The sequence below is a fragment of the Amblyomma americanum genome, chromosome 6 (assembly GCF_052857255.1).
Source record: "Amblyomma americanum isolate KBUSLIRL-KWMA chromosome 6, ASM5285725v1, whole genome shotgun sequence".
NCBI classification, from domain to species: Eukaryota; Metazoa; Arthropoda; class Arachnida; order Ixodida; family Ixodidae; genus Amblyomma; species Amblyomma americanum.
This window is the reverse complement of record NC_135502.1, coordinates 76904112-76930908: the sequence shown is the minus strand read 5'-3', so window position 1 is coordinate 76930908 and position 26797 is coordinate 76904112. Positions and strand designations below refer to the sequence as shown.

At 47.7% G+C, this 26797-nt stretch overlaps 1 protein-coding gene across 1 annotated transcript in view; it reads right to left on the bottom strand.

The window, feature by feature from the left end:
* Nucleotides 1-18237, bottom strand: part of LOC144093741 (brain-specific serine protease 4-like) — a 43143-nt gene extending 24906 nt beyond the window's left edge. The window contains exon 1 of the mRNA XM_077627421.1: nucleotides 17946-18237. The gene's annotated coding sequence lies outside the window, so the exon portion shown is untranslated. The remainder of the gene's footprint in view (nucleotides 1-17945) is intronic.
* Between the last annotated feature and the right edge of the window lie 8560 nt (nucleotides 18238-26797).

Genomic DNA, 26797 nt, shown 5'->3' with positions numbered 1-26797 from the left:
AGACTTTATAGACAGAAGTCTATGGACAGTCTGTAGACCGTCTAATGAAGTTTTTGTAAGGCAGATTGGCGCGATATGTTTGTACCTGTGCAGATATAGCATTGCAAAGCAGAGAGGTATTTTCAAACAATTCTATCGAGCACACCACCGCTGTGTCCGCACCGACTACGACCTCCACGCGATTAACCAACGCCGAGGTTGCGTTCGGATTTAAAAATAACGACCTGAGTCGAGACAAGAGCCTCTCGCCGGTGGACACGGCTGTTCGTGGCAGACCGACAACGAGCGCGCTCGCTAAAACGGGCATCTCGGCCGTTCAACTCGGCGTAAAGGCAGCGTGGTAGAACGCACGCGCACGCTTGCTTCTTCGGAACCATCGCGCGCGCGGTATTCGCTGGACACTACCCGTTGCCGGCTCTGACCTTCTGCGGCGCGGACTTAAAGGGCGACGAGCGTGTAATGGCGACTGAGCACCCCTTTTCTAGGCCAGCGTAACTCACGCGAGCTCTGCAGAGGTGTTGCTGTTTTTCGACGCCGCCGCTCGAAGCAACAAATACCCGCGGCGGCTGCACAACAGGAAAGTCCAGGCACGGAGATTCCCTTCTCTCTAAGTTGAACAGTTTGGAAAGTTGGCACTCGCGGAGGAAGACCTGGAGCGAGCCGCTAGAAATTTCGGTGGAAGGACACGCGAGAATATACTCTCTCAAGGAGCAAGTCTAAGTTTCGGTATGAGGGGTGGGATGCGCAGCATTCTTTATCTTAATGTAAGTGGTGTTTTCGCACCGAGAGAGGTAAGAATAAAGAGCGGTATTAGGTGATTTTCTTTCTTACGTGACGCTGAAGCAAGCGCTCGAAATTATACAGCGCGTAATTGAATGTATAGCCCCGCAGAACCGGCGCACTTATTTGCAGCGAAATTACTCGCCTCGATCGCCCGTTCCGTATCTTCCTCTACTCTCCCTCTATTTCTTTTTCATCTCGCCTCCTCGGGGGTCGTCAAGAAGTATAGGTGGGTAGGCACGTGGGGTTTGACGCTCCGAAGCGGCACATGGATTGTGAGGGTTCGCCACAGTGGAGGGCTCCGGCGTTTTTGCATTTCGCCCGCGTCGGAGTGCGCCTGCCGCTGCCGGGATTCGAGCTCACGACCGTGGGTCAGTAGGCGGATGCCATTTTAAAGGAATATGAATTTATCACTCTGCTCGGGGTCAACTTTTGAGAAAAATCCGCTTTTGAGACGTAAAAAGATTAGCTCAGAAGCAATAGAAGACTTTTTGTGCTATCTCGCAAGACGTCAATAACGGAGGATCTTCATGCGATTCTGCTTTGCATTTTATAGGGAGAGAGTAGACGATTCATAACGAACACAGATTAAGCAGTAATAATGTACGCGGCGCGTAGAACCAACGCCACATGGTCCTCTAGCTGAGCCAAGGCTAGCCGGTGATGATGATGATGATTTTATTTTAATGATGCAAAGACAGCTTTGGCAAACTGTGTCATCACTAATGTGTTTCATTTACGCACTGTAATGATATAGAGGTGATACTGGTAAAACCCTATGTACAGTAGGACAGTAATCTAAAAATAAAAGTGGAAAAGGGCAAAGAAACGGAGAAAATTGCTTGCTCGGAAGCCGCATGGGCCAGGCCAGGGCCCTCGTCCACCAGGTCTTTGACGTCATCGACGGGGGAATTTTTATGCTGGCAGTAAAGGATTCCTTTCCTTTATCAACGAGTTCCAGGGGGAGAGAATGAGGCGTTTGAAACAACCTATGAACGTTTACCGCCGGGTGCCCTTAGCCGGTTAGTCATTATCGATTCGCTGGTGTCGCCTGCTTTCCTTGAAGCAACAACACTACTCGAAGGTCACTGTGTCAGGGTATTATGGGAAGTTCGCACTCTCAGTAGAAGGGATCACAAACATTGATTTCGCTGGCTATGAAGTCATAGCAGCATTGTGGACAATGTGGCTGTCAGTGCTCGAGATGTGACACAACGATCACATGTCCCTCACACAACTTTGACATACAGCGACGCGCGTTGCGTTAATCAAAATTACATACCCAGATTTAAAGAGAAACCTGGTTCGACAAATTATCTCAGGGATGCAGTCTTTTCAAAATGATCCATAAATTTAATTTATCGTAAATTAAATTACGTTTTGCATGGCGTACACAAGGTGTTCGGCGCTCGTAGGCGCGGCAGAATTTCAAGTACCACATTTTTTTAAAAGCGTGAGCGAAAGTTGGCGCAGTATAACCGCTGATGTTTGTAGGGTTATGTTCTTAACAACGCGATGCCTGCACCCCTGAAGAATGATGAACTGAGGCCGACTTTTCGCACCATTGTTTTTGGTCAAGGAAAAGAAAAAAAATCTTCCTTCTGTTCAGAGGAACCCGTGAAAGCGGAGTAGATTTTAATTATTGGAGTACAGTCTAACCTCGTTATAACGAAGAGGTTTATAAAGAAATACTGGATATACCAAAGGAATGATGATTCTCCTAGGAAGCTCGGTCAACACGGGCTATAACGAAGCTACGACTATAACGAAGTAATTGCCGGACCCATTCACTTTCGTTATAACGAGGTTCAACTGTACTTACTCACTAGCGTCTACGTTCCTCGCTAACTTGGCACACAGTGCTTTTGTAAACTGATGAGAACACACTCCATTGTTGTTGTTTTTTAGCCCAATGCTGATTTTTAAATGCCATCTTAACGGTTCCGATCTTTGTTAAGGCCTCGTAGCCTCCGAAAAATGGATGCTAGCTCAAAGAAAAGTGATATGCATTGTTTGAGTTACTGTGTTGTGCAAAGCGGCTGTAAAAGCACGGGCACTTCGCCAAACAAATTCAGTCAGTTGTCAGCGCACATCCTTGCCGTTATGCGTTCTTTTTCCGTCCGCATTTCTGTTCGCACTGCAGCTTCTTCCGTTCAGTGTGAACCAACTCGCCCCAAAAACTTTTCTTCAACTAAACCCGCCGAAACGCAGCAACCAAAGAGCAGATTTCCGAACAAGGCTACGTTTACTCGGCGCCCGCCCAACGCTGCGCCGGGTCTCCCTTTAGCCTAGCATATGCACGGACGCGCGCTATAAAGTAAGAGAACCAATTACCGGACTCATCAGAGCGTTGCAGGCACGCCACGTGCCGTGCCATGGGAGAAACAAAGCCCGTGGTATAAAAACGGTGGTCAGCGCGACTGCACTTACACGTGGGCACGTTGGAGAACCTCCGCGCTCCCAAAGGCCCGCGCGAACGCTGCGAAGCACCCGACAGAAGCCCCGCCCCTCGAAAAGCGAGGTCGACAAGTCCGTAACCACCGGGCCTGTCAGCGCGAACAAGCATTTTGGGCCGCACGCCGCGTGTCAGCCGCGTTGTTGTTGCTGCGTGCCTACACACGGGCCACGCCGAGAAACGGTTGCATGCGGGGCCTACAGGGCTGCACGCCACACGAGAGAACGCAGCGAGAAGTCAGGGCGAAGAAAAAGGCTCTTCGTCCTCATCGTCACCGTCAACAATGGCACGCGCGGCGAAACGAGTGCGCCGTTATTATGACGCCACTGGGCTGTTGCGCGCCGCATTCCGAGATGACGGGCCGAGGTTTCCCGTCGGCTAACGGCTGCCAACTTCCTTGACGAACGGCCCGTTCATTTTCTCTGCTTTTATGAATAGCCGCGGTACAGGGAAGGAGGTGTGTGTTATCACTCGCGTCGTGTGCCTTATTAATTCGCCTCCCTCTTTATCAATTTCGGCGAACCCGATTACGTCGCTCACTTCGCCGTGACGTGCGGGTCGTGTAATTAGGGTGTCAAGCGAAAAGTAAATAGCCACTGGCGAGATGCGCAACTTACTCGCCGCACGTTCGTACTATAATTGCTTGTAGTACGTCTGGGGATCGCATACAAAGGTGAGCGCAAGAAACGAAGGAGCGTTTTATATGTGAAGAAGCTGGGATGATGACGGCTTTATACGAGCGTTGCGGATCTCTCTAGAAACTGCACTACCGAATAAAATAAATAAATAAATCCCCATTCACAGCTAAATCCGGCATACGGGAGTCTATGCGGAATCAGTACGCTGTACGTCACGTTTTCCGTCTCGAAGGCAACACAAGGCTGCTCGACGTTACCACGCGTGACGTCTAAATTCTAGCCTCCGTTTCCTCCTTCCCCTCTCCCTTCTCCTCACCCTCACCTCTATTCATTCCTTCTTTAATAGGCGCGCTAAGCGTGAGTCCTCTTGGGATTCTCTCGTCCGTTAAATGCAAAGGGAGGATATAGGAGACGAGGGTAATAGAAGCAAAAAAGGAATCCTAGGGGTAATGTAAGAGCCATGTTATGTCAGAGTTACGTAACGAGCAGTTTTCTCGTTCTCAAGTTGCGCCCTTTTCCGCCCCGTTTGTTGTAGATTTTTAGTTCCGTTTCGCGTAATGGGTTGATGGGACGTGAAGGCCGCGAGGAGTGCTGCGTTCGCTTTCAGAACATTAGGTTTGTATCTAAAAATGGCCTAGCTTATGCAAGCTGCTTACTGCGGATAGGGTGCGCTTCTATGGCGTGATTATTGGTTAGCTATTAGTTTGGAATTAGCTGAAGAAATAGAAGTAAATGGTGCAGAGAAAAGATTGAGCTTGCAGCATGTTTAGCACTAAAAATTCAAAGTAAGAAGATATGATGTGCCAAATTTGATTGTCATGTGCTTGCAACGGGTAATGGCGCACTGGATTGGTGACTATACTTCCTAAGGTTATGGAGTCCCTTAAGTCGACAGAGCGAATACCGCGACAGCTTGCATATTTGGAGTGCCCAAAGGAAGCGTGTTAGCCGTATCCTCTCTGTAATCTTTAATAACGGCCTGCCTGCGGGTATTTCTGGCAGCAGTAGGCTCTTCGCTGATTAATGTGTCTTCTAAAAAGAAATCGATTCACGAGCTTTCAGCAGTGTCTCGAATGCCGCATCTGCTTGGTGCGACAATTTGTAGAAAAGTATTACCGCATTTTAATAGGCAATGTTAAGCAGAACCAGATGTAGAAAACCACACTCAGAAAATGTGCCCACTATCTGTGATACATAAAGCTAACGCTATAGCTAAACGATAACATCGACACTTACACTTAACGATGTCACACGACTTAAGGTGGAATTTCCGCGCTAAAACGCAACATCAACCACTGTGAAGCATTTGTGTTTCCCCTAATGACACCTAAAATTAGGTCCTCGATGCACGAAGTGTCTAGCTTGAAGAGGATTCCTAAGATCAACCTTTGAATATGCCAATGTGGCTTGGTTACCATTTGTTAAAGACTGAATGACGAATTTGGCTGTTTTGGGGGAAAGACGCAGTTGTATATTTACAGTGAGCGTAGATTAACAGATTCAGCTGTAAAACTGCTAAGCAAGGCCGGAAAGTTCGAAAATACAGCGGAGTTAGTCCGTTGCAAGTACAAGTCTCAAGTACGCCCAAATTAATACACGCATCCTCAATAGTATTTTAATTGGTAATCAAGGCCTTACGGCTATAAATATTTCCTAATACTCAAAGAAATCCCCACACTCCTCCCTCTAAGCAGCTGCAGTGTTAGGTTCTTATTTTTTTATTACAGGTAATGGAATGGCATTACGATTTTGTCTATTGTCGACCGCGATATATTGACTAACATTTCCTCTGTGCGTGAAAATCACCTGCATGCGATGAAATTCTGACTAATAATTCTTTTGGCACCAGCCCTGCCTGCAAGCCTAGTTCTGGGCCTGGTGCTTGTTTCCTCTCTTTTTTTTTTTTCTCAGCGAATTTTAGTATTTTCAATCGCTGAAATACGCAACCTTTAGTATATATACAGTTTCCAGCTTCACCCGCTGTTGCTTTAATTGTACAGCCTTTGTCAAAAGTTTACAGAACAGGGAGGTTTGCTTCTTGGTCGCTCCGTGTGGCTTGTGATGCGTCTTCAGAGTACCGAATTAAACCTCTCGAGGGTAAGACAAACTAAGAGACAGAGAGGGAAAGGCAAGGTAAGAGAAGGCAAAGGACACTACAAGAGCACAGCTGCACGTCGACGAAGCAAATCCCTCTTGCCTGTAAACTTTCGACAAAGGCTGTACATGTTATTCTCAAAATAGCCCCAGAAGTGACTCCTCCTCCTCCTCACCATCATCATCATCGTCGTCGTCGTCATCATCATCATCCCCAGCTTGACTACACCCACTGCAGGGCAAAGGCCTCTCCCATAGCTCTCCAATTAACCCTGTCCTTTGCCAGCTGCGGCCACCGTATGCCCGCAACCTTCTTAATCTCATCCGTCCACCTAACCTTCTGCCGCCCCTTGTTACGCTTGCCTTCTGTTGGGATCCACTCCGCTACCCTTATAGGGACCAGCGGTTATCTTGCCTTCGCATTGCACGCCCTGCCCAAGCCCATTTCTTCCTCTTGATTTCGACTAGGATATCATTAATCCGACTTTGTTCTCTCACTCACTCTGCCAGCTTCCGGTCTGTTAACATTACACCTATAATTTTCCTTTCCATACCTCGCTATGTAGTCCTTAACTTAGGCTGAACATTTTTCGTTAGCCTCCATGTTCCTGCCCCGTTAGTGAGTACCAAAGCATATACGTGCGAGAAAAGCTTTCCGCCGTATCGCGTCCTGAGGAAAAAAGTTGAAAATATGGTTCATGCGTGACAAGCACAATTGGCGGCGGCAATTGGCGGCGGCTTATCATATAATCTCCGTTCTCGCGTTATATCTGCTTTCATGTTTAAGCAGAAAACAGTCGTATTGTCTTATTCACTACAAATCTCTCATCTATTTTGGTATATGTGTCACAGTCTGATTAATTTCTTCTCTACTTGCCGGTGACTAAGAAACTGCAGCCGCCTTTACATGCAGTCATCTCTACAGTTAACACTAAAGTGCGACGCTCATCATCACCTACCGTTCACCGGTGACTCTACAGGCAAAGTGAGAGGCCTAAATCAGGACTAAATGCCAAGGACCATCGCATGGGCTCTCGGGTAAAAACATTTTTCTGTGTTTTTTCTGATGTAGTACCGTAATTCCATGCTATAAAAAAGCGCATTTGTACGCGAAGCCAGCCGTGCGTACCAGAGCGAGAACTAGGACGTTGCGGGCGCTGTCTTGGTTAACAAACTCCAAAAGGAACGGACATGCTCAAAGGGACCTTAATAATCGAGTTAGCAAATAATGCGAGCGTCGCGTTTAACGCGATCAGAGGAACATTGCACGCTGGAAACTCACTAAAAGAATTCAATACATGTGGATGGGATGCAGGTCTTTCCAGGGGGTTTGATTTAGAGGAGGGTGAGTCGTTTTACTGTGATCGCAGTTCCCGTGGCACTTTGAGAAAATTGCCGGCGTCTTCTCTGAGAAGCCTCGAAAAGAGAAGCCTAGCTCCACCTTCCAAAAGCGCCCCCCCCCCTCGCCACCCTGCCACCCTAACTCCACCCTCAAGAAGCGTCACCCACCATCACCCCACCTACCTCTACCTTCCACAAGGTCTCCACCCACTATAAACTCATGCAGCAACGGAACAAAACAGCGACACTGAAATCGGATTCACAGACACAGTAGAAAAGCCAGCTGCCCTTCAGAAGAACCACCCCCCAGCCACGTCCCCTTCTCGTCCCTCTAGCGAGGGGACTGCCCACCTGTCCACCACCACCCTCGTCCCACTACACCTTCACCCTTCTAAGCATAATGGGGACAAGTTTCGCAGCATGAATAAAACGCACACAGAAGACAAGGAACAAACAAGACAGGACTGTGCTGCACTTCCAACTGAAGTGCATAGTTAGAAGCGCAGCACAGTCCTGTCTTGTTTGTTCCTTGTCTTCTGTGTGCGTTTTATTCATGCTGCGAAACATGTCTCCATTATGAATAGCAACCAACTAGCCCAAACCACCGTGTTACTTCTAAGCACCTTAATTCCATCAACCAGCACCCCACCTCCGATCCGCCCTGTTCACCCTCAAGAAAACTTTTGTGGCGCGCGTGAAGCCTTGGCATAGATTAAAATCGGCCAGAGGAACCGGCCGCTCCGGCAACCTAGGTGAGCCGCCTAGGTCACGTGACCTAGCAACCTGGGTCACACTAGCCCCACCGGTGAGAGCACCTGCAACTGCATGCAGGGCAGTGGCGCGTCGCATAATTAACCGCTGCACCACTGCGCCAGGAGTGGTATGGGACTCACAGGGATCTATGAATGTAAAGTATAGAGATTGACCATTTCCGCATATGTGGGCATTAACCCATCAATGCTTTCAGGTTATGTTTTTTTTTACTTGATTCATGTGGTTTTCGTCAGTTCTCTTTGAGGTGTGGTGCTCCCGAGTTCCGGTTTCCGCAGTGCAAGAGCCCACCGCCAGGGATTCGAGCAGGTGCGCATGCGCCGAGAGAACGGTCCCGTCTCCGGTAAACATACCCATGTGTCCTCAGTACGTATCCGATAAACGAACGTACCAGACGCACTTAGCAATGGGAAACGGGTGTTTCCACTGCGCATGCCTTGCAAGTGCAATACCCGGCTAATTATCGCGAAATGAGAGCCCAAACATAGAAAATTAAAAAAAGCAAAATACCAGACTGAAAATGCGTTTATGACGACTCCACGCTCATTCAGTCGTCTGCCTCATTGCGCAAAGGTTCGGGCAATTTAGCCAGATTATGTGCTGTGCGCTGCAGTTAAGCCTAACACTGTATCTGGGGCAAGTTCCCGCTTCTGCCACGTTCTGTGATTTGCTTCCCATTTTACATGCTTCCACGATGCCAAGAAAAGCGGGTGGTGCTGGAATTTACACTGCGTGTTGTTGGAGGGCGCGCTTTTCTGAAAGAAAAAAAAAACGAGAGGAAAACTAAGGCACATAACCGACACGTGTATGCCTGTATCTTCTGCACGACGAAGCCATCCGCCTGATGACTGCCAAGCTGGGCTTAATGGCCGCTCAAAAGGATTGCTTTGAAACGCCACATTAATCACTTTGTGGAAGTATGGCGTTATAGCTTGCTGCGAATAGCAACACATGCGGGAGGTGCGAAACGTAAGTACTCCGTTACATTCACAAAGTGCCAGTCGCTCGGCACAAAAAAAGGGGGTGGTGGGGGGGGGGGGGGGGGATTTAACTGGTTAGGCTCACTGCGACTTAGGCGCGCTAGCACGTTTGCCCTGTTTATCTTTCTTTAGTTCTTTATAAACGGGAAAATTATAGTGGCACATAAATGTTATTGCAGTTTTTCCACGGCTTTTCTCTTGGCATTAGCCGCCTGAGCTGCCTGCAATTCGAGTCGCCGTTCCCTGTATTGGTGGTACTCGCCTCTCTGCTGCATGTTCCTTGGGTGTCTTCATCACTTGCCTCTTCTTTCTCGCTCTTCATCCGTTTCCGCATCCTGTTTAGCGTGGTTATACTGTCTTCGCCGCTCTGCTTCGGCTTGTCCCATCCATATATCGACTAGATCGCTCAACTCAGGTTGGCGCTCTCTTTTTCTGCGTTGCTGTTCAACTCGCCGTGCACCATCCTTCTCTCGAAGGACTGTCTTCGTCCATGATTCACCGTTTGCTGCACTGCACGTTCCTCCGTCGACTTCATCCTTCGCCCCTTGTTGTTGTTGCCTCAAATACAATGACACATCCCCACACAGGGGGATCGGCCAAGAAGTGGGGTGCACAGAGAGTTTCTCCGTGCATTCAACCGCGTTACTAGCTCTTCACACACGCTCTCTTCACTCGGCTGCAGCTGGCGCGACGCCCTCCTCTCATTGGCTGCAGCTGGCGCTGCGCAGCTCCGAACTTACCCGCGCTTACCCGAGTTACTGCGAGACTTCAACATGACGAGTCGCGGCTTTTTCGCTAGTAACCCATCCAGTGGTCGCGCACAAAAAATATGCTGGATTTACTTAGGGACAGCTGCGAAGCACTGTACATTTGGGACTATTTTGGTTCTACGATGGTGCTTTATAGTAATTTGTCTTGGATAAATTCGAACAATATTAAAAAAGATGCTAATTATATTGGATAGATTTTACTGACTCCACGGCAGGGTTTTTGCTCTTTACTGGTGGCGGCAGTCGAACAACCTCGCACAGCACACGCAACTAGACAGTTATTCGAGAGACCTTGTGAAAAACTCGGAATAAATCGATTAAAGCTTATCAGAGCATTAGTCGATTGCGGAACCATTTACAGGTCAATATTTTTCCAGAATGAGGTTCAGGATAACAGAGAAGTTCCCCTTGCTTCTTTGAAAGATTAGCTTCATAGCATTTTTCGCAGATCGCATTGCTGGAATGTTTCAGCAAATGCTAGAAAACGGCAACCAGAATATTTTTTGTGTTACCAAAACAAACATTCTTTTTGTTTTAGTGTCTTTGTCTCTGCGTTTGCTGATGCGTATAGATGTTCCTAAAATTCGCCGAATAGTACTCGACCATAGCGAATGACAAAGCGGGCACCTTAGCATGCCAACATAATTGCGTGTGACGCCAAACGCACGTTGTCCAAATACAATGGTCACATACGTAGTGCACTGCCCTAGCGGAGTTGATTCCTCTACATCTCACGACAACGCTTGAGCTTGTTTCAATCGCAAACATCACTTTCGCAGGTTGGTTCTCTTAACATATTTACTTGGCAAGATTGTTCGTATGCAACGCTTATAAAGTCGTGGTATTATAAATGAAACTGGAGAGGTAACTAGATCATCGTTTCACGGCGTCCATCAAGAAAGTCCTTTATAGTTCTTTATAAGTCTTTTAAGAAAGTACTTTATAATCAGAACAATAGAAAAAGTTTCACAGACCACTCCGTCACAACCCTCCCAGACCAACGTAACGTCAACAGCAAACAAAAGCGCAGCCCCTCCCCCCTCCCACTCGCCTTCGCAAACAAACAAAATTGCGGAGTGCACTTAGGTATACTTACGTGCTGTGAATATGAAAGCATGCGCGCGGGATGTTCGGCTTCGGCGATGGCTTACTAGCCTAATGCAGTGGCGAGCGAAGCTGATCCGTTTGCGCCGCCCGAACGGAAGTTGTTGGACACGACGATACCGAAACTCAGAGCGAGAGACTGGCAGTTCAGCGCGCGGGGTTTTGTGCAGCGGTGATAGCGCAAATGCAATTACATTTGACTGAAAATTTTTGCGAGGTATCAGGTGCAGCTTTTAATTTAGATAAATACAAAGCATTTTGATTGGGTCATTGGGGTACGAGACCAAGTCATTGTGGCGGCGCCCTTCAGTACCAGGAGGTTCCTCTGCACCAAATTCGCAACAATAGAACCTACTGGCATTTACAGATAATGTGCATGAGGCGACAAACCCAGGCCTGGATGGGTAGGGAACTGACAGTGTTTTCTAGAGCTCAAGTCTGCAGCCCTTTCGTATTTGCAAAACTTGCCTACGTCCTGCAGGTTCTACATTTTGCGAGGGACAAAGGGCAGATGATGCACAGAATGTTGGAAACCTTCGTATGGCGTTCCCACGAATGGGCTTTTTTCGCATGTCCGTGCATCAAAGCTTGTTTCGTCTTTTTTTTTCTCTTTAAAGTCGGGAAATCACTCCTTTTTAGTAGCTATGCTAATTAGGTGCATCAGTGCTCATTTGCTTTTTCTATTCGCACGATTGGACAAACTTGTGAGGGGCCTCTATGGGGATTCCTTAAGGAAATTACTGACTCTTTCAATGTCATCATTGTACGTTTTTTCTTTAGACTACCTGTATAGCCTCACCAGAAAGCAGATGACTCAGCTACTAACTGAGTATTTGTTTCCTATACCGTTGTATGGGCAGCCTTATATGCAGTCTCTTGACAGCAGTGTTTTAAAGCGCGTTAAGCGAATGTTCATTTCATCTGCTGCAAAAGCGTTCTTTAAACTGCACACATCCACGCTGCATGTGAAGGCATGGCTTTGTGGTAAGGAGATGTTTGAGCCATGGACGGTGAACTGTCGCCTGTGCAATACGCCAGAGACTATTGACAATTATTTTATTCTGGGGAGTGATGCTATGTTCTCCTGGGACATATTACAACGGACGCTTAAGAAAGACATTGACATCACACCTATACAGTATCCGTTTCTTGCCTGCTGAGAAAACCTGTGTTGTGCCTTGTGATCTCGTTATGTTGACTGAAGTATTCAGCCTCTGGAAGAGCTGTTTGATGGACCGCCACGCCTAATCACCGCAGTCATCGGAGTTTTTGCTCCGTGAGCAGTGCGCTTTGGTGCGGGGAGTATACAATGGCCTGGAAAAGCTGCCTAGCTGGCTACCCTATCTAGATGCGTGTTCGTGCCTCCCAGAATTTAGATGTTTGGGAAGGTTAGGACGTGCGGGGGTATGGCGGGCTCGTGTTATGCAGCCCGGTATTTTTTCCTTTCCGGCAGTTTTTTTCATGCAATAAAGAAAAAAAAACTACGGTGATAGCGCAGTGCTCTAATGAAGTAGCCAGCTCAGCTGATCTGTTCGCGCCGGCCTGGATTCGGAAGCCACTTCGGGAGAAATTTCATTTTACTTTATTTCCTGATGAGGTCACGTTGGTTTTCGGACCGTGCGGCGTGCACAACGATAACGCCAGATTTTCCGCCTCATGAGTCATATAATGTTTTCGCATTATAGAACACAATTACGCAAAAGCGGTGCACCGCCTACAAGAGCGAACAAGTATATAACTTCGCACATCTCTGCTACGAGTAAGCTCCGTGAAAGCCGCCTAGAATGCGGTAGCATACCTTTTTGTAACCCAAGACATTGCACGAAAGTGGCTACCGAAGATGGGAACAGAGGGCAGCACTTACTGGGTGCTTTTACCTGGGAACCAGGTGGGTTCCCGCGCTATATGGCCGGCGCGTTCCCGGAGAAAGCGACTCGAGTCGACTGAAGCGACACAAGCTTAGATCTCGCGACACCCGTTGGCGAGAGCGGAACCGTCTCTTTTCCGCCGTATCGCTCCCACGATAAGGAGTTACGCTTCCGTACTTTGCATAGACTCGGTGCCGCAGTCTGGTGCAAGGGAGGAACCAATTCTCACCTTGCACGAGGAAGTAATTTGGCGCCCTGCCGGTTGTGGGTCAGCCATTTTATGCTCTGGTTGCTCGTTTTCTCACCGCGCGCGCCACGTGGGGTTAAGAAGCCGCCGCCTTTGTTTGCGTTACTGACGCGAATACGAACTGTGCGCATTGCGAACGTGCTGTCTTGTGTATAGCATACAGTGCTTACACGCTGTTAATTATGTGCGACATAGTTCTTTGCTGACAATACAGCTTACTCTGCGGATGTCTGATATCACCGATTGAGGTCTTTTATTCATCGCTTGAGGTACGTGTAGGAACGACTACCGGCCCATTCATTAGCTATTGTTGTTCTTAGTGGGATGAGAGCGAACGAATATAGGGAATGACCAGATAGCGAAGGTGCTTATTGGCTGCATAGTAAAATGTCCGATGATGAGGTACTTGAGTAGGCTCACTGAAAGAAAAGGAAATGTTGGTACTCAGTTGCGAGGCACCGGTTGAAGAGAGCTCTACGATTATGACGGTTTAAAACGTAACTATAACTAATTTATTTGAAACAGCCTGACGGTGACAGCGACAGAAAAGAACGGCAGAATTTCAAAATAAAATTTATCGGCTCCCACTCGCCTAATTGTCAGTTTTAATTTCGTTGAATTAGCGGACGGTAAACGACGCAATAAATGCTGTATATAACCTCCGTGTCAATGGGTTAATAATTTTGTACCTTAAACTTTATTAAACACAATATTTCATTACGCGAGCTTATTTTTCTGCAGTTCGGTCGCGGGGCTTTGATCTTTGGCTCAGCTAAGCCTTCATTACAGCGAAGTTGTTATCTGGAGGAGACTTCGCGTCAAGAGAAGTTCATTGCCCTGGAGATGCAGCCGCTGAAAATGTAACGCAAAATTTCGGTGGCGGCCTGCAAATATCATGTCATGCACATGATAACATCGTCGTAGTGACATTTTGTTGCAGGGTAAAAAAATAAAATTCACCCGTTTACTTGCAATGAAGCGTTGGCTTTGTAAGGACCTTCACGACATTACTCTGGGAATAATGTAAGACCCTGTCATCAGCTTCACTGTCTTGTTGTCCTTCTCATGATTCTCCAGAACGAAATACCTTTTAGGCGCCCTGTCGGCTTAATTCTGTCTCGCACAACTGCATCGTGTTCATCTTGCACACAACACTTTGTCCTGGAGTGCAAGCGAGAAGACTTAACAACTGGTATGACTGAGCGTGACTTCAGAGCCACTGTAAGGAAATCTTTCGGTTCATTTGAGCAGCACTGAATTAGTCTAGGTTGCAGCTAGCTTCGCGGACTCAGCTCCTTTTTAAACCTGTACTTTGCTAGGGACAATCTACGGCTCTGCAGCAGTCCAGACCTTCACTAATGTGGCCGACGACAGTGCGCTCTTTCAACAAACCATCTGAATTTTGTTTAAGAAATCAACGTCAAGCTCTTGCATCTATATCGTGCGATCTGCAGAATGTTGCACTGAAAACTGTTACACTGTACAGAGTGAGAGCAAAAGTGAATTGCAACTGGGTGTTCACTGCCACTAAAAGTTCACGCGCAAGCGGCGCAGTGCTTTCAGAAAGCCGTCTTGAGCAAGGAGTCATCAAAAGTCAGCTGGCTTCGTTCTGTTGCTATTAAACACATTCACGATGAATTCTGGACAATGCCTCTACGAGTGGAAAGTGTTCAGAAAAGAGAAAGAAACAAAGTGTTCACCGGAATAGCTATGAACCTGATTCTCTTTTGAGGTGAACATCTAAGCGAAACACAAGGGCCTTGGACTGCCGCCAAAAACACATGGAACAAAATAATATAATTAGTCGTCTTTACGACCTGATGATTATATGATGCTAACATCTGGGCCGTTAATTCGGTGCCAATAAATAGCGGCAGCAAATAGGAACGACAGCTAGAGGCGACCTTAATTTTTGCAGTCATGCGAAAATATATAGTAAATCTTACGACAACAGAGTTCTGTGAGTGCGGATCCCCTTTCGATTAATCTGTCGCTCTTTAGTAAAGTGAGCTTCTCTCTCTCTCTCTCTCTCTCTAGACCGACACCTCTGATTTGGGCTTTTTTGAAATAATTGGCGTAATAACGAGGAAGTTTCTCGAGCGAAGTTCAAGTGACGCAATTTGGCAGCATATTGCGCTGCAAGAAAAAAAAAAGGGAAATCTCAAACGCGGACTATAGTCAGATATAACTCGAGAACGCAGATGTGAATTCCCCTGAAAGGGGGCCTTCCAGCCCATGGCGTCCACCGTTTGTCCTGAAGTAACGGTGAATTCGTGGTGGTTAATCCCCTGTCACGCTACTTTGATAGACGATAACTTAGCATGACAGGTTATTAACCACAGATTAACCGCGACGTCATGACAAATGGTGGACGGTATGCGCTGGAGGGCTTCCTTTGAGGGCCATTTGCCGCGTCGTTCTCAAGTTTTATCCCACTACGGCTGCATATAACTCTTTCAAAGGATTATTAACATTACGCTTGATGTCTAGCTCTTATGATAAACACATGGGCAGAGGAAAATACGGAAGCGATAAAGGAACATGCTGGTTTATTTTGTTATAAATTTGAGTTGCACTTTCATACTTTGCGCTGAAAGAAGCCGTCATTAAGTTAAGCTGTCGCATTAAGTTGAGCTCTCGCAAAGTTTCGCATGCTTTTAATTAACCGCTGGCTGCCCCTGGATATCAAGGGAGCATCATAAGGGACATCATAAGGGAACAAGTCCATAAACCTCTGTTCGGCCCGGGGAAGGATAATAATCGCCCTGTCTGTTTCAAAAGTGGACAGCTATAATGACTCAACTACATATTCAATAAATATGACTGGCTCCCAAAGGTGAATACCTTGGGTATGACTCACGGTGTCTGTCAAAGGGATAAATAGGTTTTTGATCTCCGCCGCGACAAAGGCGACAGAAACGAACAATTTGTGACAAGAATCGATGGCTATGCAAGGCGCAGCCACGCCCCTCTGTGTCAATGAGCAGAAGGCTTCACGTGGTGGTAGCGCACGCTTATTTAACCCCCATCAATCAGCAACCCCATCCATGATATCCCTGACACCCACTTTCACCTCTGAACTCTTACCTTGTCCCAGTTTGATGTACAAAGAAAGTGTGCTTGTGCCCTCAGCGAACGCTTTCTGGAGCCGCCACTTACCAACCATCACTGAATGGATTCGGCGTTCACTCTTAGTTGTTCAGAACTAGAATGACGAAGATAACACCTTCAAGGTTGCTCATTTTCTTGAACCGAGTCACGGACAGTGAAGGTAACCTCATAGCAGGCGCGAAGCGCCGACTCCTTACGATTGAAACTAATAACACTATCGACAGATTAAAAAGTGGAAATAGGAGACCGACGGGATGGTGCTGTTGTTCTCCGCACGCAAGCTATCCGTGGGAAAATTGGATGGCCTCCCATGAAAATACTCCCGTGAAAATATTAACAAATCTGTGAGAACGCGATGGTTCACGCATAGACTGTTTTAATCCGCGTGCTAACTAGCTGTAAAGAAAGAAAGAAGAAAGTATCAGAAGAGTAGATTTTTTTTTTCACAAGGCGCTCTCTGTTACTTCCAACGCTCCTTTCTCTGAATGAACAAGTGCCAAGCGTACATTTGTTTCCATCTTTTTCCGGGACACGCTGTGTCCAAAATTATTTATATTTTCTGTCAATTTGATCTAGGTGTTGGCTTTAGGAGGCTCTCAGAAGTTAGTGCGGCTTTAGAATGCAACATGTTGCCTTGCGATACTCAGTGAACCGGCCTGTCTTCACGATGCGCAAAACGATCATGAAGTCATGCATTAATACAATCGTGCTCGAACCCAAGATATGATGGTCGTGTCGGCGCCTTGTTACTTCGTGCTTGGGTGCCTTTTTTGATCGTAATGAAATAAACAACAGCACTTTAAGGCATAACGTCTAGCATTGAACGAAACAAGCAAAGCAGAGAACAAAAGTACCTATGGGAATAAGAAAAATCTAAATTAAAGGAAGGGGGTAGAATGGAAATGAAAACGAGGGGATTAACTAGGGGAATTAGATTGAAATTAAAGAAACAAATGGAAAAGAAACCCTAAATATTTGTAATTGGTGAATATTGATAAACCAGCTTGTCGTTTCTTTTTACTTTCTTAGGGTTCTTAAGAAACTTCCGTTAAGCAAAGAATCGATGCCAAGGCGAGGATTATGAGCCCTTAAGTAGCAAGAATTCAATCAAGGCACGGACTGCAGGAGGTTCTTGCAGCACTTGTGACCGTATCGTCTAAAACCGCCAGCAGAAAGAATCTATGGTATCGAAAGACCACGCCCCTAGGAAGACCGTGCCGGGCCGCCAAGTTAGAAGATTGGTTCTAGCAGTTATTAAAGCTAAGTCGGCCTGTAGAGTTTTAAGTCACTGACAATGACAAGGCAAATAATGCATCAGCTACGCTGCATGAACGGTGAGACAGCTCCTCGAAACACCTCACACTTTCATAAAGTAAAAAAGCGTGTTTTCCGCAAGTCGCCTCGTAGCCCCTTCGCGACTCGATCATGAAGTTTCAGTTCTCTAGAGGCATTTTCCTCTGAGTAAGCGTTGAGAGTTATTAAATTAGACTAAAAAAGGAAGTAGCGTGTTTCATCTGATCGATTTTTCTTCGACTCCATTTGCTTTCAAAAGTTATCGGTGAAATTCTACCAGAAACTAAGACTTACGAACGAGACGACGTTCTTCCAAAAGCGGGAGACCAAGCACATTGACCCCCTCCGCGCACCCACGCACACATGTACACCAGCCAGTACGGCGGTCGCTTGTCCCCACTTCTACCCCTTCAGCCACGCACCGATCCCGCCCCTCCCCAACACACAAGCGCAACTTCGTCGCCGAAAACTCCGGCGCCACCCACGCACTCACCGTCAAGAGAGCGTTAATCCGTTCGTTGGGCGCCGCGCCGTCGGGGGCGGCGATCTTCATGGAAGCGATATCGGTGTTGACGGCGGCAGCCGCAGTAGAGACCGGGTGCGCTGGGCGACCAGCTAGCCAGCCGGCGTGGACGATGATCGCAGCCCTCTCAGCAGCCACATACCGCGCCTCCGCCGGCGTGTCGCGTGCGCGCGGCCACACACTGCTATCGCGGCTGCTGGTCCACCGCCGCGTGCGTCCGCGACGTGCTGGGCTCCATTCCTGGATGCTGCGCGCGGCTGGAGCTGCTGGAGAGCCGCCGCCGCCGCCTAGGACTCCTTCTTCGCCCGGAGGCACACATGCAGCCTCCCTCCCTCTTTCACCCTCCTCCCTCGCTCTCTGACCGCCTTACCTGGAACGCTGACCTCGATTTGGCCGCCGCCGCCGCTACTCAGCTCAGTCTGCAGATGCTGCCATCCCCCCCTTCACCATGACTATACCACCCCCCGAATCGGCTTTCCTTCACGAAGCGTCCTCTTCTTCTTCCCGGGGCCAATACGCGCCGTTTCTACACGAGGGGACAGACGTAGCCCGCAGTGGTGGCGCCGCGCTGCTCCGGGCGAACGTGCTCGCCACGAGTGAGCGCGATCCATTGGCCAGTTTTCATTCGCCCGCGATCTGGGCCAGGGACGACCGTTTCGCGATAGAAAGGAAACGGCGACCTTCACCTTGGTCGCGCCGCCGTCTCCTCTTCCCTGCTTGCGTGCGGTCGCGTGTATACGTGAACGGTCTCCTCTCGGTCGCCTGTACGTCGCCACTTGACCGGACATGTCGCGTGCGGCGGCGTCCCCGTCAGAGATAATCCTGCTCCCGCGAGTACTACGTTTGTACGCTTATGCACACATAACGGCAGAGAAGATCCCGCTGCCTTCCGGGTACTCTGTACACACTTTGCCTTGTCCCGTCCTGACGGGTGTTGGACCTTGTAGACGGGTGTTGGACCTCTGTAGCTGAGCGAAAAGAAGTAGGGAAAGACTGAAAGCAAACACGCGTTTATCACCTTGGCGCTTCCGCATGCAAATGCGCTGCTAAGTGCGCGAGTCGGGAGCGTGCGGAGCTTTAGTATACAGCGTTTTCATCTTCTCGTCCCGGGGCTTGTTTGCTAAACTGCGAGAGTTTTCACAGCGCTTCTCCTAGCGGCTCACTTCGCAGGAGTTTTGTAGAGCGTGGGGGAGAAAGAATTGAAGAACTGTTCAATTCACTTCACCATCGACAACTGCCGCGCACAAATGCAAGAGCACAAGAGAAATGGACACAACGAGCTAGCAAAAGTGACCCCACGTTGGGTACATGGATCGACCATAAAAAATAAAAAGATCATGATTGTGGTTATTAAATGGGAACAGTTCTTAATGAGCGCAATACACTAAACGCATTGCGCACGGCAGATTGTTGATCACAAAGAAACTGAAAGTATATGCTCAGCAGGCCTGTAGAATTGGGTGATTCACGTTTGCCTTTTTGGGAATTAGTCAGTGTTAGCCACAGAATTAGTTATGTTTTGAAGATGGGAAGCCTTAGGCGAAGTGCCTGATGCACTAATCGCTGTCTCAGAACGTCGTTCCGCAGATACTCTAAAACAATGTCTGCAGGAAGTGCACTTAGCTCTTCATCGCTTAAGTAGATGAAGAGTTCAACACTTGCGCTGAGATCCGCCGAGATATGGTTAGGTCAAGCAATGGATCAATGCCAAAATTTCCCTCAAACAAGACTGTTTGCTCATGCGATAAGATCGTATTTTAAGAGATGCCGCCGTTGGCATTTAGGAGCAGAAATGGCGGATTTTCACCTCCGTCCCGACAATTCCTGGTTTTCATCATTACGCACCAACGAAGGCGAAAACTGCGTCACGTCAACATCGTCATTCTAGCGTTATCTTCTAACGCCGACATCATCATATAGGGGGACACGAAAGAACAGCACGTACACGTCAAAAACAGCATGCGTCAAAACAGCGCAGAAAAAACAGCGCAGGAAAAAAAAACGGCACAGCGACAAAACAGCCCACGTTTTTCCCCTGTGCTGTTTTGACGCGTGCTGGTTAGTCGTGTGCTGTTCTTTAATGGCCTCATCATAATGGCACAAAAACAAAAATAAAAAGCTTCCTCGGCACCTCTTCTTTAATTTTGTCTCATTTCACAAATGTACTGTAAACACTGCATCAGATCATGCTCCCTTCACGGCAGTGCCTTAAATTCTAACCTTGCATAAGTAATAACGGCCTCGCGTAAATAATTGCGACCTCGTCGATCACATCCTGGAATTCATGGCGTATACAACGGCAGTGTCTGCCTTCCTGGGCACCCTTTTCTTTTCCCTCTCGTGGATGCGCTCGGGCGATCTCAGTGTCGCTTTTCTAAGCATGCCTGCTTCACACTTCCCGGTTATTACGGTGTCTTATGTAAATTTAGGCTAAGCGGCTTACGAAGGCGGCATGCAGCATTCGCCCACCATTGCCGGGCCTTTGTTTTGCTGCTCAAGTGCACAGTGCGCGCTGCAGAGCGTACGAGGAAGGATCTGCCGACGGCGGCAGCCAGCGACCTAAACGGTCCACGGAACAAATAGGGCGGGGCGGGCGAAATCGAAACTGCGGGTGAAAGCGGCTTCGAGAAAACTTCACGCTTGAAAGGCTTCAGCGCTCCTCGCCTGGCGACCGGGGTTCCTCAGCCTCTGGCATCATGGCATGTCTCTCGCGGTAACAATAGCCTACTGAGAACAGTGCAGTGTTCACCGAAGGTGTGCGCTGTTCTGGAACTGCCGTGAAGTTGAAAACGCCATCCCACGCCGTGTAGGCACAGACTTGGCCGAAAGTTCTAAGGCCACAGGAATTTTCTTTAAGCCTCGGAACGCAACACTTGCGGCAAATCGGCAGTTCGAAATTTTTGTAAGCTGGGAACTCTCACCCTTACTCTTCCGGGCCTTTGGAGGATGAGGAGGATAAACCACTTTCTTTTTGTTCTTTTGTTCGCATAGTAAACGTCCAGGATGTGCAGCTTTTGTCACAAGTTTTGAGCCCAGCCGGCTTGCTTCTGAGCCACACTGCGTGGTTCGTAATGCGTCCTCAGCTCTACAAATTTCCTGAAGATTTCTGGTCCTGCCTCCTCCAATGTGTAGGATTTCCACGGATGCTACACGAGTCCCACTACCAGGCTTATAAGCAAACCTCCTGGGATCTAAACTTTTGGCAAAGACTGTACACAGCTTGGCGCAGCAAAGTCCCGTTGCAGCGACGCAAGCAAGGCACGCAGGATGCGGGAAAGGGGAGGGTTGAGGAGCTGGGGTATGTGACGGCGAAGGGACAGTGGGGGAGGCGATGCTCGAGGATCACGTACCATATCTACAGGGTCTGCAATCATTGTGTTTGTAGCTTCAGGTGGCCGAAGTGCTCGAGTTCGTACACAGTTCAGCGGGAGACCTTGCGGTTGGGAAATTTTGACCCTCTGATACCACGGAATACCTGAATTTAAAAGTGAAGGTTACCTTTATAGCTGCATCGAAAATGTAGAAGCGTCACTGTGCTGTTTCGTCTACTTAAAATTGCTTAGCAATCAAGCCTTTCTGACGACTGTGCGCAAGTAGCCCACCTCGCACCTCAAATATATTGTGTACTCCCGTAGAAAGAGTCGGATCTACAGGAAGCGACAAATAGTTATCGAACGCCAACTTTGGCCGTAATAGTCAAGTGATCCCTTTTCCTACTAAACACCATGAGCTATCAGCCCGTTAGATTTCGGTCGAACTTAGTTCTGTGGAACTAGCTCTGAATCATAGGCGATGTATATACGCCGTTTACGGCACGCTGTAGAGAGGGCTCCACGTTTGTCTATAACGCGTAATCAGTGCACTGTGAAGCAAATTAACCGTCTTATGACCGCATCTTCTGAGGATGATGCCTGTGCTCAAATATGGTCCCGTAGACGAGCAATCAAAGTAGACACGAGTGCCACACTTTGAGCCTCAAAGCTTTTATTAGAGTTGGCTTCCTTTTTATGGAGCGCACCATTAGAGCGCTCTGGACCAGCACCCGTGCACATGTGAGCACGCGCGTTGAGGGGGCCACACGCATTGGGTGTCTTGCTATGTTTATCTTTTTTTCTCTGTCTCTGCTTTAGCCGTGCGCGAACTCAGCAAAACGTTCAGTAAAAGCTGCCATTAACCGAGGAACGCCCTCTTAAGTATTGCTCTCTTATACGTGGAGCAATGTATTTTTTCTTTCATATTTGAAAGTCTAGGATACATGATTGTGTGCTCGCGTACCCGGCAGTTGCATGCACGTGTTCGAACCGGCGGCAAACTTAAGAGCGAGAAAGCTGCACGACAGTATTCTCGGCACGTATGTAACACGCATACTATTGCAGGAGCAGCCTTCCTAAGCAGGACAGCGCAGTTTCGCTTCCTGGAATGTATACGTACCGGAAACGGTCGATGCTAGCGGGCACGGTCGCCTACAAAAGCGTCTCGTTCGGCCGAGCTGCCTTTCTTCAGTTCACCGCTTGTGTGTGTTCCCTCTTTCGTTCTTATTAGTCTATACGATATATCGTGGTGCGCTATAGGCAGTGTACGAAAGGGGATGTAATAACTGCTGTAGAGGAATGTTCTTTTGGGTGAACAGCCTACCGAGTAAACAAGTAAGCTAGGCAGTGAGAGCTCGTGGAAAACGAGGTGTGTTTGAAAGAGATCACAAAAAGAGATCATATTTGCACAGAAAGATCATATTTTTGCAAGGACCACAGGAAAGGCCCTGGCAACTAAAAAAGATGTGACCAAACTGCGCGAAGGAATGTTTTAAAGAAAAAAATAGAAAATAAGGCTGGGAGTAAACAGAGACGGCACTCTGGGCGTCAGTGTGTGTGATGCTAACTACCACGATCTTTGAAAATTGAGAACGTAACGTTTACTATTTTGCATTTGTATAGTGTTGGATTCAGAGATTTTATTTCGTTCCTCTTTCATAACACCCTCATTCTTATGCGTATACATTACTACAACTCTCGTTTTGTCACACCGAGGAACTTACATTTTATTATTTGTTGAATCACTGCTTGCACTACCACTAAGTTATTTTGCTTTTATGACGCGGGCTTAGACAAAAAGAAAGAAATGTGCGTTGTTGAGGCCGCTGGTCGGTGATTTCTCCTTGGGAGGTTGACTCTGAAGTTGCTTCTGGCAGCTGGCGGTACTCAGCCCTGCAGTAAACTTCTTGCAATCGCGTCCGCCGTAGCTACACTTCACGCAAACAATAAATATGTGTACCTACTATTTTTGCAAAGTTGTGTGCAACAAGTTCTTGCTCCTTCTCGTTCAGTTGCTTTTCTGCTTTGTTCCTTTTTGCTTGAAACTACTGTCGCAGTACGGATGGACAAGTTTATTCTTTTTTGGATGAAGCGCGGGGTAATTATTTACGCCCGTCAGTAAATGAGCGCGCGAATGACATGCCTTTGGGAATAAAAAAGTTCATTTATTTAATGCTTACCCGCTGTTGCAATATGCATGGATCTGGTCAGTCTCCCTTTGGAGGTAGTGCCGGTGTGTATTTGTACTAGTGAGTGAGTGAGTGAGTGAGTGAGTGAGTGAGTGAGTGAGTGAGTGAGTGAGTGAGTGAGTGAGTGAGTGAGTGAGTGAGTGAAGTGAGTGACTGAGTGAGTGAGTGAGTGAGTGAGTGAGTGAGTGAGTGAGTGAGTGAGTGAGTGAGTGAGTGAGTGAGTGAGCGAGCGAGCGAGTGAGTGAGTGAGTGACGTGCTTTTGTATATAGATCCTTGAAACCGTTCATTTATTGCTCATGCCACGCATGTAAGACATATATTTCCTCTCCGTACCGACAGCTTAATAAGGTGTTTGACAAACACAAATGCGGTCTAGCCCCCTCAGTCCTCGAAAGCACTGGATGGCTTTGAAATTGTTGAATACCGATGGCGCAAAGAGGCAAGAAGATGGCTTTAGATCAGCTCTGAATTCATTGCCCTTTTCAAGTAAGAGTCGCCAGACCGGGGCAGTGCGGCTCGGTAAGCATTCTCACCAATCGAGTCTGGAGAATCAGGAAACCAATCTCATCTCTCCTTCGGAGCATTAAAGTACCATGCACTAAGTGCAAGTGCTAAGCACTTGACCCTACGCAACGTGGCATAGGAGCCATGAATTTAAACACTTTAGAAATGATGACACGCCATTTCACTGATTTATGACGTTCAATCGAATGCAGGAGCGTGTCTCTACATTGACTGTATCCCGATTGAAGAAGATATCTGGTGCATGTTAAATATTTCTCTGTGTTTAGATGCGAGCGCTTTAATTGTCTATGAACTTCTCGGAACAACATTGTTTTAATCGTTAACAACGCCCCCCCCCCCCCCCCCCCCCCGCTTACGCGTGTGTCAGCAACTGCCCACTACCTCATCTCAAGGTCATATCTTAAGGTCATACCTGCCTCCAACCTAAACGGTTCTGAGTCTTCGTTGGAACTCTGATAGGCCGCCACTAACCGTAAGGCATAATCGTCTTGTAATTAACGCCAACAACACCCAACTGTCGTAACGCATTCACCACGTTTAATTGGGCGTGTCTGAAGGTATGGTAACCTGAAAATACGGGGCTATTTCGAATCAGAGAGGAAAAAAAAAATTCCGGGCGGAGAACCCTCTTTGTGCTTTCTTCTATAATCCTGTATTAGCGCTGGCTTCGGTCGATTACTACGTGGGCGAGGGAACACTTCGATCTGAATCTTCTTAATCACAGGCGATGCAACTTTCTCGTCGCGGTCCCGAACACGCTGCGTTGACTGGTCACTAAAGTCATTTGATTGGAAAGCCGATGGTCCTTTCCTCATATCTACCCACGGGTGGTTTGCCTTTCACGAATTTTGTATCGGCCCAATTGGACCGAAGGACAGGTTCTCCAGAACGCCTGCGACAGCAGGAACTCGTCGCGCCGTTCATCTGATGACACCGTTTCCCGCCGCTTCAATCAGATAATTTGTCGTTTCAAAGCCTCACGTATCTGCGTGCACGTGGGCGGCGCGTGCCGAGCGTGATGTCATAATGGCAGCGGAATGCGATATTCATCTCGTTTCTTGTGAATGAGTTGCTTTGGTCGCTATCTTGAAGCTTAAGCTGTCTTGAGTGCATGAATGCTTTGCAAAAACTTTAAAGAAAGTATGTATACAGTTGGTTCAGCTCAGTACATAGTTGGCGCATTGGTTGTTTTTTTTTTTTACAAAATACGAGCGCTAAAATGATATCCTCGAAGCATGTCGCTACGTAAGCCGACACTAGATGGAAATTTGCGAAGGCACAGATGGTAGCTCTCAACACTCTGTGGAATATTTAATGTATGTCGTTCGGTCCATGCTCGCTTTTTGGATAAATATCATCTAGAGGCCTCTTACATCCATCTTCAGAGAACTGCATGTGAATGTGAGAAAAGATGATAACTTGTCTTGTACACTCTTCGCGCAAAATATTTTTTTTTTTCGCGCACAGTAATTGTTTGATTGTCAATTTTCCGGAAAATGCTCTGCCTCTGACTGTTACGATGCTCGCTGTGAGCCTCGTCGCGCGGTTTTCACGGCTGGACCGAAAGTTGGATGAAGAATTGGAACCAACAAGAGAATTAAAAAAAGGAAACCTTTCCCGTTAGACCAGAAATATTCCCACATTACTGCTTTACGAGCACTTCTTGACAATTCGAGCAGATTAAAGACGAGAAGCTAGCGGAGCCAATTTTAGCGTTATAGTTTTATTTTTTCATCTCTGCTGACTTCATTGTTCTTGTAAACTTTTCAGAATTTCGCACTCTTTTCGTACTTGCCATTGGGTAACTCAGCGCCTTCATTGCGCTAAGTTATTTTGCACACTATAAATGCATAAACATTCCATAGAAGAAAAACGGTCCTTGTGGAGAGAGAGGGAGCTTGGAGGGGAGGGATGCACTACAGATAACTGAGGAGTGCGGAGCGGCTAACAGCCCGTGGACTTCCAACCAGCATATGTAGTGTTGTTTTAGGTATAGAGCTGTGTATTAAAAGCAGCACGGCAGCATAGGAGCCCGCTTGCCGAACCATGACGAGTTTAGGCACTTAATATTAGCATGCAAGCGTGGACGTCGCAGCAGCTCCCATTCTCCGGAGACCCTTGGTTGCATGAAGGCCGACTGTCGAGGATTGTGCTCACTTGCAGCTTTCACGTAAGGCATTGCACGGTCGCTTTAAACAAATGCGTTTGCGTTGCAAACACTCGTGCAGTCCCGTTTTCATAATGAAACACTCCTATTGACACAGGCATTTTGGATTAGTGAGAATTGCAGTAAGTAAGGCTAAATATTTTTGTTGTTTCGTTATGTTGAGCGCCAAACGGTCTGCTGAAGATACGTGTCGTAACCTATAGCAGCAGCGTAACTCAGTTGCATCTGAACGCACGCACCTACGCACGCACGCACGCACGCACGCGCGCACGCACGCACGCACACGCACGCACTCACACACACACACACACACCACACACACACACACACACACACACACACACACACACACACACACACACACACACACACACACACACACACACACACGCACACACGCACACGCACACACACGTCACCACACACGCACACACACACACACACACACAGCACACACACACACACACACACACACACACACACACACACACACACACACACACACACACACACACACACACACAGCACACACACACACCACACACACATTTTATTTTCCAGCCTTTCGTGAACGATGCACTTCTTCCGTACAACCGACCTGACAGACATTTACTGCTTTCGCTGGTGAG